This window comes from Salmo salar, chromosome ssa16 (assembly GCF_905237065.1).
Source record: "Salmo salar chromosome ssa16, Ssal_v3.1, whole genome shotgun sequence".
NCBI classification, from domain to species: Eukaryota; Metazoa; Chordata; class Actinopteri; order Salmoniformes; family Salmonidae; genus Salmo; species Salmo salar.
This window is the reverse complement of record NC_059457.1, coordinates 12,496,349-12,511,474: the sequence shown is the minus strand read 5'-3', so window position 1 is coordinate 12,511,474 and position 15,126 is coordinate 12,496,349. Positions and strand designations below refer to the sequence as shown.

Below are 15,126 nucleotides of genomic sequence, written 5' to 3'. Positions count from 1 at the left end.
ACACCATACTTTCACCACCTGAGCCACCAATAAGGCTGCCAATGTATTTAAGGTATTCATAGAATTTTCTTCCAGGGGATGGAAGTTCAAAGTCAATATTGCATTTGAACTTCAATTCTATTTATTGAGGCAAATGGTGCATTTCTTTGATCACAGCATCAGAATATGTAGTGTTTTATCATTGACCATTTAGCCTTTCCGAACAGTCTGCTTCAACTAAACTTTTGTCTTCTGTTTGTGGAGAAGACCCCTACTGTTTTGAACTGCATGTGGCATCTTTTCCACTTCTATAAATTGGCCTTGACAATGAATTGTGTGTAGTGAAACAATGGAAAGAAAGCGTACCCAAACGCGCTTCAGCCCAGCTAGAAACAAAATCAGGTGCTCAACGGAGGGACTTAAATTAAAAAAACATTCCTTACCTCAGGACACTTCAAAAAGAGCACTCTGTTTCTGCATAAATCATTGGATGTTTATTGACAGGACGTGAACAGGCTTACAATTAGAAACGTAAGCCTGTTCAAGTCCCGTCAATAAATATTGGTATTCCTTTTTCTTTTCCTGCGATAGTCACCTGTTAAAGTGACCTGGGGTAAGGAACGTTTTTTAAAAAATTGAGACAATGTTGCCAACCTCTCCTAAAGAATTCATTCGTCCTAATGCCCTCTAAATCTCTTGTTTTACCCAAGAAAAGGCTGACATGAATGCAGTGGTGTTGACTTTGAGCCATAGAACAACAACAGGGAAGAAAGAATGGATCCCTATTGTAGGATGCTTTCAGATATTGACTGTTCACCCATTCTCAAAACCCATGATGGTCAAAATGCTCCAGAGCTTCTCAGAAATCTTCTGCCAGAGGCAGTTTCTAGAATCAGAGTAATAGAATTAGAAACACTGCGCTAGTTGCCACCAAGTCACTTGTGAGATTTGTGACAATTGTGAGATAAGAAGTGTAATGATGGTTGTGCATGCATTCATGTTATTTATCCAAATCAAGATGCATAAGTGTTATGTGAATTTTGTTATCAATGTTCATAAACTTCAATTAATCTACTCAGTCTGCAACCCAGAGTTTGTAAGATTCTGGTCGAATGAAACAGACGAGAGTCCCAGCTTACAATAGTCAAAATGTTTATTCACGAGGATACTCTGAGGTCCATTACACAAAGACATCCATTTTATACTTCCACACAAACAGTAGATACCCTATGCACATACATACACACGAACAGTAGGTGAGTTGTGTGCTTCTCCAGAGTTCTCACCACTGTTTATCACTACCCAACGCTGTCCGTTCCATTCCCCCGAGATTAGAGGAACCTTGAAAATGACTCCCTGTCCTATCATAAGTTTCTCAGAGTTCTAGCCAGGTCGGGTAATTGTTCTCGGTATTTTCTTAGACACACACATACACACACATTTATCTCCCTCCCAGTCCAACCTAGTTGGACTTATGTTTAATACTTTAATTATTCCTTATACATGCTACATAAAATATAATCCCCAAGGGTTTCCTTTCAGGGTAGAATTATTTAATCATTATCTTTAAACATATAAATTATTTTATCAATAAGGTAGATGGGGAAACTGTGCTGGAACAGTTGGCAACTGGCCAGCTGTAACCTGGCAACCATGGTCCGGGCTGAGTCACTACTGAGCGTGCCCATTGGGAGTCAGACCCCTCGGAAGGGTTAACAGGATCCACCGTCTCAGGGGCTTAAGACAGTGGGATGCCCTCATACTTTGATGCAAGACACACATACACTTTCAGCACAGATATCCCTGTTGAGCATACTAGGAAACATACAGGAGTAGCTTAGCTGACAGTATGTAACAATGCTAGTTCAGAGCAGATACATTTGTGTTCAAACTGGGTTCATCTGAATAGATAAATAGTCTCCCTGATAAAATATTTAAGATTAATCTATGGTATCACCTAATTGCTTATTTTGTTTTCCTTATTTGACATTCTGACACTTCCCCAGAGGTTGCTTTTCCTACTGACTGATGTTGCTATCATTGAAGTTCAATTTTGTCCTGACTATCAAGCATACTACTCCAATGCTCCTGGTAAGTAAACCCCCATAGATAGTATATCACATTAGATTTAACTGAATGTAGCATAATGTGACAGTCTTTGTTTGTGTAAAAGGTATATCATTGTTTTCTATGGAAGATCATACTAATTTGAACTATTGTTTGAGTTCCCTAATGGTCAAGCAAGTCCCATGTGTTCTTGTGTTTTGGTATGCTTGAAATGTTATGACTGAAAGGGCATTGAACAAATTTAAGAGCTTCTAGAACAGGGTCGGCAACAGGCGCCCTGAGGGCCCAAAACTGTCCTGCAAGTGATTTTAGAAGACTAAAATCAGCAGGAATTCAACAATTTTTTTATTTTAATTTTTGTTTTTAAGTTTAGGTAATCTGTTCCCAAGAGACTTTATCCTATTTCAATTTAATCAAGTTATGAAGTTATTGTTCTTTTCAAGTACAATCTCTGTTTGGGTTAATTTGCAGTGTACAAATTATTATTATTATTGTTTTCCTGTCCCCCGACCATTCCCGCTGAGAAGAATTGGCCTGTCAGATGGTCCAGCACCATCACCAGACAATTGCTTTCATTTTTGGTGTAATTCTCATTTCTGGAAAAGCTTAAAATAAAGGTAAAAATGTAGGTCATGTGACATGATATCCCAAAACACAGGGCCCTAGTCATAATCCTTAAGAGTCTATTGACGCACCCATGTGTCAATCTAAGTAACATAATAAAATAATCCCCATCAAAATCTGTCAGTTTAAACTAGAGATATCCGTTTCCTTGCATGGGCTCCGTCTCATCCACCTCATCCATCTATGTCGGCCTTCCGCATCTGCGGTGGAAGAAGCCTGAGCCATGGGAAGATGTTTCAGGGTGGGGGTGCTGTCGACAAGGACTCTAATGTAGGATCTTTTCAGTGTGCCGGACAAAGCACTTACCTAAAGTATTTGAGGATTACTAGAGTATACTGTGGGTGAAGAATTTCTGCTGATGTGCATTTTTCTCCACTCATACAGGAGTAATAAAGACTTAGTGCACTGCTATAGACTGAGTTACAGCTGTTTGTCAGACTGAGACGTTCAGAAAATCGTTCTTCTCACAAAAACTTCTGTAGCGTCTGAGCTATTATGACCACTCGATGGAAAGGAGACTCTCGTGAACACGATGAAGTCGGTACCGTTGATGTTACGTTCCCCAAGTTCTGTGTTGTTGTGGGTTTGTATGTGTGTGTATTTAAGGAAATAGCTTCCTAAAGCAGCTGATTGGTCGGCCCCATCGCTGATTGGAGCTCTGACCCCGCCCTCTCGTCAGGGGAAACAGCTGTCTCGTCAATTACAAACTTCTCCAGCTTGATAAAAGCCAGTGTTCCTCCCTCAGGGAGGAGAGCTTCTTTTTATGTCTTGTGTTGGTTAGTGAAAGTTTTGTTGATGTTATTTTGTAGCTGCTCCTTCAGAGGAATGTGTATGCCAATAGAACTTAGTGATTTTTGGTTATTGAAATTGTTCACTTAAATAATTGGTAAATTATTCTGTTTAATTTGTTCGGGGGGGGGTGCTAAAGGTTAGGTAAGAAGTGGGAAGGTAGTAGAGGGGACTCTTTAATTTTTACTTTCTTTGCTTTGGTTCCGTCCAGCCCCTTTTCCCCACATTACCGTGTTAAGGAATAATAAATTCCCTGTAAATAGTGTTTTTCTCTGCCTCTGTTGTCCTTCCCTGCACCTACGATCACATACTTTTTCACTCCACAGGGTGTTGAGATGTAGCGGGGTGTTGCGTTCCCTCCAAGAGGCGTATGTAAAAGTTGATGTGCCAACTTCTGTCTATAGCGTCCAAACCGTTTGGGCTACATACTAATATGACCAGTCTATGGAAAGATGAGGTTCTCCATTTTGCTCTACAACCCCCACAAGTGTCACGGACTTGTCTGAAGGTAACCCGGTACCGGTTAAAAACCTTTATGGAGATAGTTTTGTGGCAACAAATAAAAGGGCTTAAATATGTGTCCAAAAAACAAATGTTTTGAGCTTTCACAACCTTATTCCTTATTAATTTTGACTGTCTATTTTGACATTTATGAATGTTATTCAATAGGCTACATTGGTGAAGGCCAAATTCTATATTTGATCAAATAATGACAAAATAATTCATACCTACAGGGGTCCTACAATTCAAAATCTAATAGCTAAATAATCCATGGTATGACTGTCTTTAAAACAATTCTATATGTTATCTTAGTAGAACCCCACCCCAAAGACAGACTTTTAGCAGACAAGATGCACCATAAGTCCTCTATCCCCTCAACATCAAGATTCATTCAGTGTGCAGAAATGGCAAAGGAGTTCAGGAAGTCATATTAACTTCCTGTTCCATGACTCGCAAACTTAGCTTCAAATGTCATTGTGACCATGAGAGGGTATCTTGTAGAACAGACATGCCTCTGACATGTAGAATAAGGAATCATGTCGGCTCTGTATCAGGGCAAAAGTTGCCTGAAATTCATGAATACTCTTACTGTTTCAATAGCCTATATATTAATACGATTAAAATCAGCCTTTAAACTCTCTCTCAATATCTCAGTTTTTCAATCTGCTTACATTTTTCTTATCTCTATTCCTTGTGTGTCTGCGGCTCGTTCTACAGATTGGATCTGAGGTTTCTCAGCATTGTCCAGGGTGATTTATGGTTGTCTTGGTCCTCCCCTTTGGTTGATTAAAAAAAAAAAAAACGTATGGGGTATTCATGCCTGTATTATACTGGTAAAGCCTGCCCTTGACTTAAGACACTGGCAGAATAGTTGGAGATGGATTACAATGCTACAGATCAGTTTCAATTCAGGACCAGTTTACAAAGAAGGAAAAGAAGGCATGGTCCATTTTCCTGGCTGTTTGTCTCCCACTCTATCATATGAATGGCAGTTCACTGATGATAGTTGTTGTCAAGCTCTGAGGGGAAGTCACCCTGAGCACTGTTGTCTGAGGCAGTATGCGAGTGAAGACCGCTGGGATTCTACTCTTACTTTCTCCACACTGGCATTTCAGATCTCTTTGGTAAGTTGTCAAATGTATACTAGTAATAGGGTAGCAGGGTATACAGATTCAAATAAACATTTATTGGATTGTGGACGTTTAACTTGAATGTCCAATTATTTTCAGTGTATTTTTTGTTGAACAAGCCCTGGCTTTTTTCCACCTACAGGTCTAAAGTGTGGACTTCCACAGGTCAGGAACCTCCTTGACTGTTATTTGAGAATCGTTGGAGGCAAGATATAGATAACCACCCCGGGTTGGCAAGTTACTTCCTTTTACTGTACATGTGACACCCTCCTTTTGAGAAATATGGCTATGGGGATACAGTGCATTTGGAAAATATTCAGACCTCTTGACTTTTTCCACATTTTGTTACGTTACAGACTTATTCTAAAATGGATTAAATTGTCCCCCCCCCCCCGATATCACATTTACATAAGTATTCCGACCCTTTACTCAGTACTTTGTGGAAGCACCTTTGGCAGCAATTACAGCCGTGAGTCTTCTTGGGTATAGCTCTACAAGCTTGACACACCTGTATTTGGGGAGTTTCTCCCATTCTTCTCTGCAGATCCCCTCAAGCTCTATCAGGTTGGATGGGGACTGTCGCCGCACAGCTATTTTCAGGTCTCTCCAGAGATGTTCGATTTGGTTCAAGTCCGGGCTCTGGCTGGGCCACTTAACGACATTCAGAGACTTGTCCCGAAGTTACTCCTGCGTTGCTTGGCTGTGTGCTTAGGGTCATTGTCCTGTTGGAAGATGAACCTTCACCCCAGTTTGAGGTCCTGAGCGCTCTGAAGTAGGTTTTCATCAAGGATCTCTCTGTACTTTGCTCTGTTCATCTTTCCCTCCATCCTGACAAGTCTCCCAGCCCCTGCTGCTGAAAAACATCCCCACAGCATGATGCTGCCACCACCATGCTTCACCGTAGGGATGGTGCCAGGTTTCCTCCAGACGTGACGCTTGACATTCAGGCCAAAGAGTTTAATCTTGGTTTCATCAGTCCAGAGAATCTTGTTTCTCATGGTCTGAGAGTACTTTAGTTGCCTTTTGGCAAACTCCAAGTGGGCTTTCCTGTGCCTTTTATTGAGGTGTGGCCTCCGTCCATTTAGGAATGCTGGAGGCCACTGTCTTCTTGGGGACCTTCAATGCTGCATAATTTTTTTTGGTACCCTTCCGCAGATGTGTGCCTCGACACAATCCTGTCTCGGAGCTCTGGGACAATTCCTTCGACCTCGTGGCTTGGTTTTGCGCTGACATGCACTGTCAACTGTGGGACCTTTATAAAGACGGATATGTGCCTTTCAAAAGCATGTCTTGCCAATCAATTGAATTTACCACAGGTGGACTCCAATCAAATTGTAGGAACATTTCATTGATCATCCTTGACAAGAGGATGCACCTGAGCTCAATTTGGGGTCTCATAGCAAAGGGTCTGAATACTTATGTAAATAAGGTACTTCTGTTTTATAGTTTGTATAAATTAGCAAACATTTCTAAACCTGTTTTCGCTTTGTCATTCTGGGTTTTTTGTGTACATTGATGAATTTTTTTAATTGAATGCATTGTAGAATAAGGCTGTAATGTAACAACATTTTAAAGTCAAGGGGTCTGAATACTTTCCTAATGCACTGTATGTAATGTCTTACATAATTAAGCACTTTGATGCTAGTTTTGCTGGTTATCAGCATATGCGGGTATGCTGTTGATCAGTTTGTTAGTATGCTGGTCACCAGCATAACACAATGAAGGCTGGTCACCAGCAAAACCAGCAGTGTTATTATGCTTCAGTGGTCTCTGTCCAGTGTCTGGTGGAGGATCTCTGGTTATTTTCAGTCATAACAGTTCCTCTGTTCATAGACTTTCCGTCATTCCTTTGAGAGGTCCTTTATCAGATGTTGTATTCTCCCATCTCCAGCGGGACTCTGGGGGTCCTCTGATCTACCCCAGAGAGGATGGCCACTGGGCCATGGTGGGGGTCACCTCCTGGGGGAAAGGCTGTGGCCGGAGCCGGATCAACAAGGCCGAGTCCCCAGCCAAGATAGGATCCCCGGGGGTCTTTACTGATGTCAAGATGTTCCTGCCCTGGATCGAGACGAAACTCGGAAGGTTATCTAACACGTTTTAGTCAGTGTAAGCCATGCGGGTCTGGATTTGTTTAATTCATTGGTTTAACAGATGGTCTAACAAATGATTTTGTTTTGTTCAGCAGCAGATTCTAACCGAAACCAAAGGTCCATGTCAAGTAAAATGTGTTTCTTCTCATCAATTCCACATTGCATTTACTTGCATGCTTTGAAACTGCGCCCACATCCTCTTTGTCATCTGATTAGCAACTACATTTCTATTTACGCAATAGCTCACTTATGCAATTTGTACAATTCACCTTTACCGTATGATGTGACTGTACTCTTTGAACAGTGCATTTGATGCTGATTGTGTGTACTGTGCTGAAAGACTGTGCAGTGAGGGATAGGCCTGTGAGGGTCTCAAACCCAAACCTTAGTCTGTCTCGACAATAACGAGTGGGTGTCAGTGTACAGGCCCGTTGCACAGGGGGAGGGAGAGCTCTGCTGAATTGAATGCTCTTCTTGAATGCACTTTAATTAAGTACGCTTTTAGGCCAATTTACTCACCACTTGACAGCTGTCATGGGCAGCAGGTAGCCAAGCTGTTAGACAGGCGAGCAGGCAGCCAGCGGGTTGCTGTTATCAAATCCTAGATTCCATTGCCTCAAGTTGTGCCCTTGAGCAAGGCACTTAATGCCCCCCCCCCCCCCCACACCTCTCCAAAAACCTGTATGTATGTACTGTAAGTCAAACTTTGGTTGGACCATGTGTGCAATTGACCAATAAAGTGATCTTAATCAGTTTAGTCAAAAGCTGGAATACTTGTGACAGCTTTTTCACAAAGTAATAGATTGACCCTGTAGGAACAGATGAAACTGTTCTTGGAACATCAAATGCATCCAGTCAGTTTTCCATACTGATTCTCTCTCTGTGTACAGTGGCAAGAAAAAGTGTGAACCCTTGGATTTAATAACTGGTTGACCCTCCTTTGGCAGTAATAACCTCAACCAAACGTTTTCTGTAGTTGCGGATCAGACCTGCAGAATGGTCAGGATTAATTTTGGACCATTCCTCTTTACAAAACTGTTTCAGTTCAGCAAAATTCTTGAGGTCTCGTGTGAACCGCTCTCTTGAGGTCATGCCACAGCATCTCAATCGGGTTGAGGTCAGGACTGACTGGGCCACTCCAGAAGGCATATTTTCTTCTGTTGAAGCCATTCTGTTTTACTTCTGTGTTTTGGGTTGTTGTCCTGTTGCATCACCCAACTTCTGCTGATCTTCAATTGGCGGACAGATAGCCTTACATTCTCCTGCAAAATGTCTTGATAAAATTAATGCCCAAGTTTTCCGTCAATGATGGCAAGCTCTCCAGGCACTGAGGCAGCAAAGCAGCCCCAAACCATGATGCTCCCTCCACCATACTTGACAGTTGGGATGAGGTTTTGATGTTGGTGTGCTGTGCCTTTTTTTTTCTGTCCACACATAGTGTTGTGTGTTACTTCCAAACTGTAGTTTCATCAGTCCACAGAATATTTTACCAGTAGCGCTGTGCAACATCCTGGTGCACTTTGGCAAACCTCAGACGTGCAGCAATGTTTTTTTGGACAGCAGTGACTTTCGTGGTGTCCTCCCATGAACACCATTCTTGTTTAGTGTTTTACGTATCATAGACTCGTCAACAGAGATGTTAGCACGTTCCAGAGATTTCTGTAAGTCTTTAGCTGACACTCTAGGATTTTTCTTAACCTCAGTGAGCATTCTGCGCTGTGCTCTTGCAGTTATCTTTGCTGGACGGCCACTCCTACGGAGAGTAGCAACAGTGCTGAACTTTCTCCATTTATAGACAATTTGCCTTACTGTGGACTTTTGAACATCAAGGCTTTTAGAGATACTTTTGTAACCTTTTCCAGCTTTATGCAAGTCAGCAATTCTTAATATTAGGTCTTCTGAGATCTTTTGTTCGAGGCATGGTTCACATCAGGCAATGCTTCTTGTGAATAGCAAACTACATTTTTTTTAAACAAAGAAATTATAGGGCAATTCAGCTCTGAACAACGTCGCCAATCTCTTCTCATTGATTGGATTCCAGGTTAGCTGACTCCTGACTCCAATTTGCTTTTGGAGAAGTAATTTGCCTAGGGGTTCGCATACTTTTTCCAACCTACACTGTGAATGTTTAAATGATGAATTCAATATAGACAAGAAAAATACAATTTGTGCGTTATTAGTTTAAACACACTATGTTTGTCTATTGTTGTGACTTACATTAAGATCAGATCAAATTTGATGACCAATTTATGCAGAAATCCAGGTAATTCCAAAGGGTTCACATACTTTTTCTTGCCACTGTATGTTTCTGGTCCATCAACGTTCCTTTAGAGAGGAATATTCTGCTGGAATTCCTGGAATTTGACAAAGAATGACACCCTCTGTCACAGTGACCAGCTCACAGTATTTGTGGGTCCAGACTCCGAGTAGCCTATTGGTGAGAGATGAGGTTGCATTGACCCTATGTGTGTCTCCCTAGTTTTAGCCTTCCCACCGGTTGATTTAGAGGGTTTTGGCTTTGATCTCACATTGGCTTTCTCTCAGTGGTTGAGAAGTGTGTGAATTGGGCCATTTTCCTGTCCTGATAAGCATTTGAAACGTAACGAGAACTTTTGGGTGTCAGGGAAAATGTATGGGGTAAAAACTTTAAAGTACTACTTAAGTATTTTTACACCACTGCTTTCTCTTAGGAAGGTTCTGTGGCAGCCCCTCCCCCCATCAGCCCCAGTGCTAATCGATTCCCACAAGGCCTCCACTTTGTGTCTGATGTCAGTGGAACAGGAAGCGGATTTGTTGTTAGATTCCGAGGTGTAACCGCTATGTCAGGCCATGCATGCTGGCTCAAAGGCTAACCCCACTCACCCCAGGGATAGAACAACAGAACATTAAACCAGTTACCATTGCAGAAGTGCTGTATGTCAAAACTGTGTTTTTTGATTATAAAGATGACAGACTGACACTGATGGCTGGATCCTCATAGCATTTGTTTTCTGCTAAATAATTATTTAGTTCTCTGTTTGTACTGCAAATACCTGTGTATTGTGTTCGTGACTTAATGATAGAGTACGTTGTTTGGCAGAGCTATGTGCTAGGTCTCATGTTTCATCACCCTGCCTGATGACAGGATGTGTCTAGTCCCTCAGAGTTCCTAACAATGGATAGGCTCCCTACTATCTTTCAATCCTAGCAGAGCCCTCCACCTTGTGAGCCACACACCCTCCAAGTGCTGCTAGTCAGACATGTGCAAGTATGCACACACGCATACGCACACATCCTCATGGGGCTAACTGAATTCTAATTCCAAATTCTATAGCTGACTCTCCCATAGTTACAGAGCATCCATGGGGGCACACAGTAGTCCCATGACCCGGCAATGAGGTGCAGAGGGTCTGTGATAAAACACAAACTCCTCTACTGTAACTACACCACCACGTGGGTCAGAAACAGGAGCCAAGATGGCTGGCTGACAGTTTGTGTTGTACAGAGGCACATGTATTGTCGAGGGTTAAGTGTGCGACAGGGTGCGTGTAGAGCCACAGGCAGGGCTTGTGGCTAATAATATGTCCTTTGTGTTTGTGCAGCGTCGGGATGTGGCACCGTGGCACTAGTCCAGGATCAGAGGGCCGTTCAGAGTTTCAACTACCCACAATCCTACAGCAACAACTCTGACTGCCACTGGGTCATCTATGCCCCCCAGGATCATGTTGTCAAGGTGACACATGTTGACTTTTACCTCTTAGGCAGAGGGGGCTTTAATATTTAGTGTATTGTCCTGTGCAAGGCCATTGTGACCGAAGGGATACCCCAGATCTTTGACCGCTCCCAGTGGAATCATGAATACGGTCTCTGGTGTGGATGGGATCAGTTTACCTGTACTGGAAAGAATGTGTTACTCACTTTGATGCAACAATAACAACAATAATAACAGCAACACATACTGCAATACTGTTGCTGCACATGTCACATTGTTTGCTGAAATTACAATTATTTAAAAGTTTACAGCTTAGTGCAAGGATAATGTAGTATTCCTTTGTTATTTTATTCTCTTATCTTGCAGCTTGACTTTGACTTGGAGCAGTCAGATGACTGCACTATGATTCGCTGATTTGTACTTGGAGATGTGGACGCAAATCCATTTTTATTGGTCACATACACATGGTTAGCAGATGTTAATGCGAGTGTAGCGAAATGCTTGTGCTTCTATTTCCGACAGTGCAATAATATCTAACATGTCATTTAACAATTCCCTAACAACTACATAATACACACACATCTAAAGGGATGGAATAAGAATATGTATGAGCGATGGCCGAGTAGCATAGGCAAGGTGCAGTAGATGGTATAAAATACAGTAAATACATGTGATATGAGTTATGTAAAGTGGCATTATTTAGAGTGCATTGTATAAAGTGACTAGTGATCCATTTATTAAAGTGCCCAGTGATTGGGTCTCAATGTAGGCAGCAGCCTTGGCGTTAGTGATTTGCTGCTAGGCAGTCTGATGGCCTTGAGAGAGAAGCTGTTTTTCAGTCTCTCAGTCCCAGCTTTGATGCACCTGCACTGACCTCGCCTTCTGGATGGTAGCGGTGTGCACAGGCAGGTAGTTTGCCCCCGGTGATGTGTTGTGCAGACCGCACCACCCTCTGGAGAGCCTTGCGGTTGAGGGCAGTGCAGTTGCCATACCAGGCTGTGATACAGCCCGACAGGATGCTCTTGATTGTGCATCTGTAAAGTTGTCAGGGTTTTGGGTGACAAGCTACATTTTTTCAGCCTCCTGAGGTTGAAGAGGCGCTGTTGCGCCTTCTTCACCACACTGTCTGTGTGAGTGGACCATTTCAGTTTGTCTGTGATGTGTACGCCGAGGAACTTAAAACTTTCCACCTTCTCCACTGCTGTCCCTTCGATGTGGATGGGGGGGTGCTCCCTCTGCTGATTCCTGAAGTCCACGATCATCTCTTTTTGTTGACGTTGAGTGAGAGGTTATTTTCCTGACACCACACTTCGAGTGCCCTCACCTCCTCCCTGTAGACTCTCGTCGTTGTTGGTCATCAAGCCCACTACTGTTGTCATCTGCAAACTTGATGATTGAGTTGGAGGCGTGCATGGCCACACAGTCGTGGGTGAACAGGGAGTACAGGAGGGGGCTGAGTACGCACCCTTGTGAGGCCCCAGTGTTGAGGGTCAGCGACGTGGAGATTTTGTTTCCTACCTTCACCACCTGGGGGAGGCCCGTCAAAGTCCAGGACCCAATTGTGCAGGGCGGGGTTGAGACCCAGGGCCTCCAGCTTGATGATGAGGTTGGAGGGTACTATGGTGTTGAATGCTGAGCTGTAGTCAATGAACAGCATTCTTACATAGGTATTCCTTTTGTCCAGATGGGATAGGGCAGTGGACCTGTTGGGGCGGTATGCAAACTGAAGTGGGTCTAGGGTGGCCGGTAAAGTGGATGTGATCCTTGACTAGTCTCTCAAAGCACTTCATGATGACAGAAGTGAGTGCTACAGGGCAGTAGTCATTTAGTTCAGTTCTTTGCCTTCTTGGGTACAGAAACAATGGTAGCCATCTTGAAGCATGCGGGGACAACAGACTGGGATAGGGAGTGATTGAATATGTCCGTAAACACACCAGCCAGCTGGTCTGCGCATGCTTTGAGGACGCGGCTAGGGATGCCGTATGGGCCAGCAGCCTTGCGAGGGTTAACACGTTTAAATATTTTTAGTCACGTCAGCCACGGTGAAGGGGGGGGGGCGCAGTCCTTGTTAACGGCCCACGACGGTGGCACTGTATTATCCTCAAAGCGGGCAAAGCGGGCTTGATGACCAACAACGACGAGAGTCTACAGGGAGGAGGTGAGGGCACTTGAAGTGTGGTGTTTCTGGTTAGGGTAGGTTTTAATAGTCACAGTGGGTACAGCATCTCCAATGCACCTTATAAACGCACTCACCGAGTCAGCATATAGGTCGATGTTGTTCTCTGAGGCTGACCGGAACATATACCAGGCCACATGATCAAAACAACCTTGAAGCGTGGCTTCCGATTGGTCGGACCAGCGTTGAATGGTTCTTGTCACTGGAACATCCTGTTTGAGTTTCTGCCTATAAGACAGAAGGAGCAAGAGAGGAGATAGGATCAGGTTCTGTACCTAAGAGCAATAAGTCAAGAAGCCTATCCAAATTGATAAGACTTTTAAGCCACATGAATAATTGTAATAGACGCTGAAATATAAATGAACAAAACATTAACTTAAGCTGAAAGATCTCTCACCTACAGTACACACACACAAACGCACACATACAGTTGTAGTCGGAAGTTTACATACACTTAGGTTGGAGTCATTAAAACACATTTTTCAACCACTCCATACATTTCTTGTAAAAAAACTGTCGTTTTGGCAAGTCGGTTAGGACATCTACTTTGTTCATGACACAAGTAATTTTTCCAAAAATTGTTTACAGACAGATTATTTCACTTATAGTTCACTGTCTCACAATTCCAATGGGTCAGATGTTAACAACATACACTAAGTTGACTGCCTTTAAGAATTATAGATACAGAACTCCTTTATGCAATCGCTATGTCAGATTTTAAAATAGCTTTTCGGCGAAAGCACATTTTGCAATATTCTGAGTACATAGCTCAGCCATCATGGCTAGCTATTTTGGCACCCGCCAAGTTCGGCACACTAAACTCAGAATTAGTATTAGAAAAATTGTATTACCTTTGCTGATCTTCGTCAGAATGCACTCCCAGGACTGCAACTTCCACAAGAAATGTTTTTTTTCCCCCCCAAATAATCCATAGTTATGTCTAAATACCGCCATTTTGTTTGTGCGTTCAGGTCACTATCCAAAGGGTAACGAGCGAGCGCATTTCGAGACAAAAAAATTCAAAATGTTCCATTACCGTACTTAGAAGCATGTCAAACGCTGTTTAAAACACATTTTTATGGTATTTTTCTCGTAAAATAGCGATAATATTCCAACCGGACAATAGTGTATTCATTCAAAGAGGAAAATAAAAAAACAGCGTTGTCACGTGAATGCGCATATTCAATCTCTTTGTCACCAGGCAGACCACTGAGAAACTGAGCTTCTATACTCTGCCCAGAGACAGGAGACGCCTCAATCCGCTTTCTGAAGGCTTTAGAGAGCCAATGGAAAGTGCTACGTAACCCTACAGATACTGTAGTTTCGATAGAGAATCAAAAGAAGAACTACAAATTCTCAGACAGGCCACTTCCTGCTTGGAATTTTCTCAGGTTTTTGCCTGCCATATGAGTTCTGTTATACTCACAGACACCATTCAAACAGTTTTAGAAACTTCAGAGTGTTTTCTATCCAAATCTACTAATAATATGCAAATATTTGACTCTGGGCCCGAGAAGTAGGCAGTTTAATTTGGGTACGTTTTTCATCCGGCCGTGAAAATACTGCCCCCTATAGCGAAGAGGCTAACATCATGCTGTGTGTGACTGCTGTCTTTCCATCGGCCCTATGCAATGGTGTAGTGGTGCCTGGAGAAGTGGGTATACTCTAATTTTACCAAAAAGTTCCAAAACGGCCCGCCCAGCGAAAGAAAGACACCCTGTGTGAAAAATATTTTTTGTTTGTTTTCCTTTAGATTTGTGCTGTTTGCATCAGGGGCATAGATATGGATGGGCCTGGGTGGACAGAGGCCCACCCACTGGGAGCCAGGCCCAGACAGGCCCACCCAATCAGATTGATGTGGTTTCAGAGTTGTTGTGGACAAATATTTGATGGTGTAAATCCCTGGTAGGTTGTCATTGTAACTGACTTGCCTGGTTAAAAAAAGTAATTCTTCTGTGAGCTGCTCCATGCCAAAACCAGTTGAGAGCTGCACACTCCTGCTGCCTGCAGATGATATTCCGCTAAAATTAGGCTGCGGCACGCATGTGGCTATTTCACGTGCTTTGCGATTGTGTAGGC

General features: G+C 42.9%; 1 long non-coding RNA gene across 1 annotated transcript; it reads left to right on the top strand.

Annotated features, from left to right (window-relative positions):
* The first annotated feature begins 4,667 nt into the window (after nt 1-4,667).
* Nucleotides 4,668-11,186, top strand: LOC123727789 (uncharacterized). The gene is made up of 4 exons (XR_006759671.1): nt 4,668-5,084; nt 5,233-5,319; nt 6,982-7,196; nt 10,762-11,186. It is a non-coding gene; the product is annotated as an uncharacterized lncRNA (long non-coding RNA).
* Nucleotides 11,187-15,126: the final 3,940 nt, after the last annotated feature.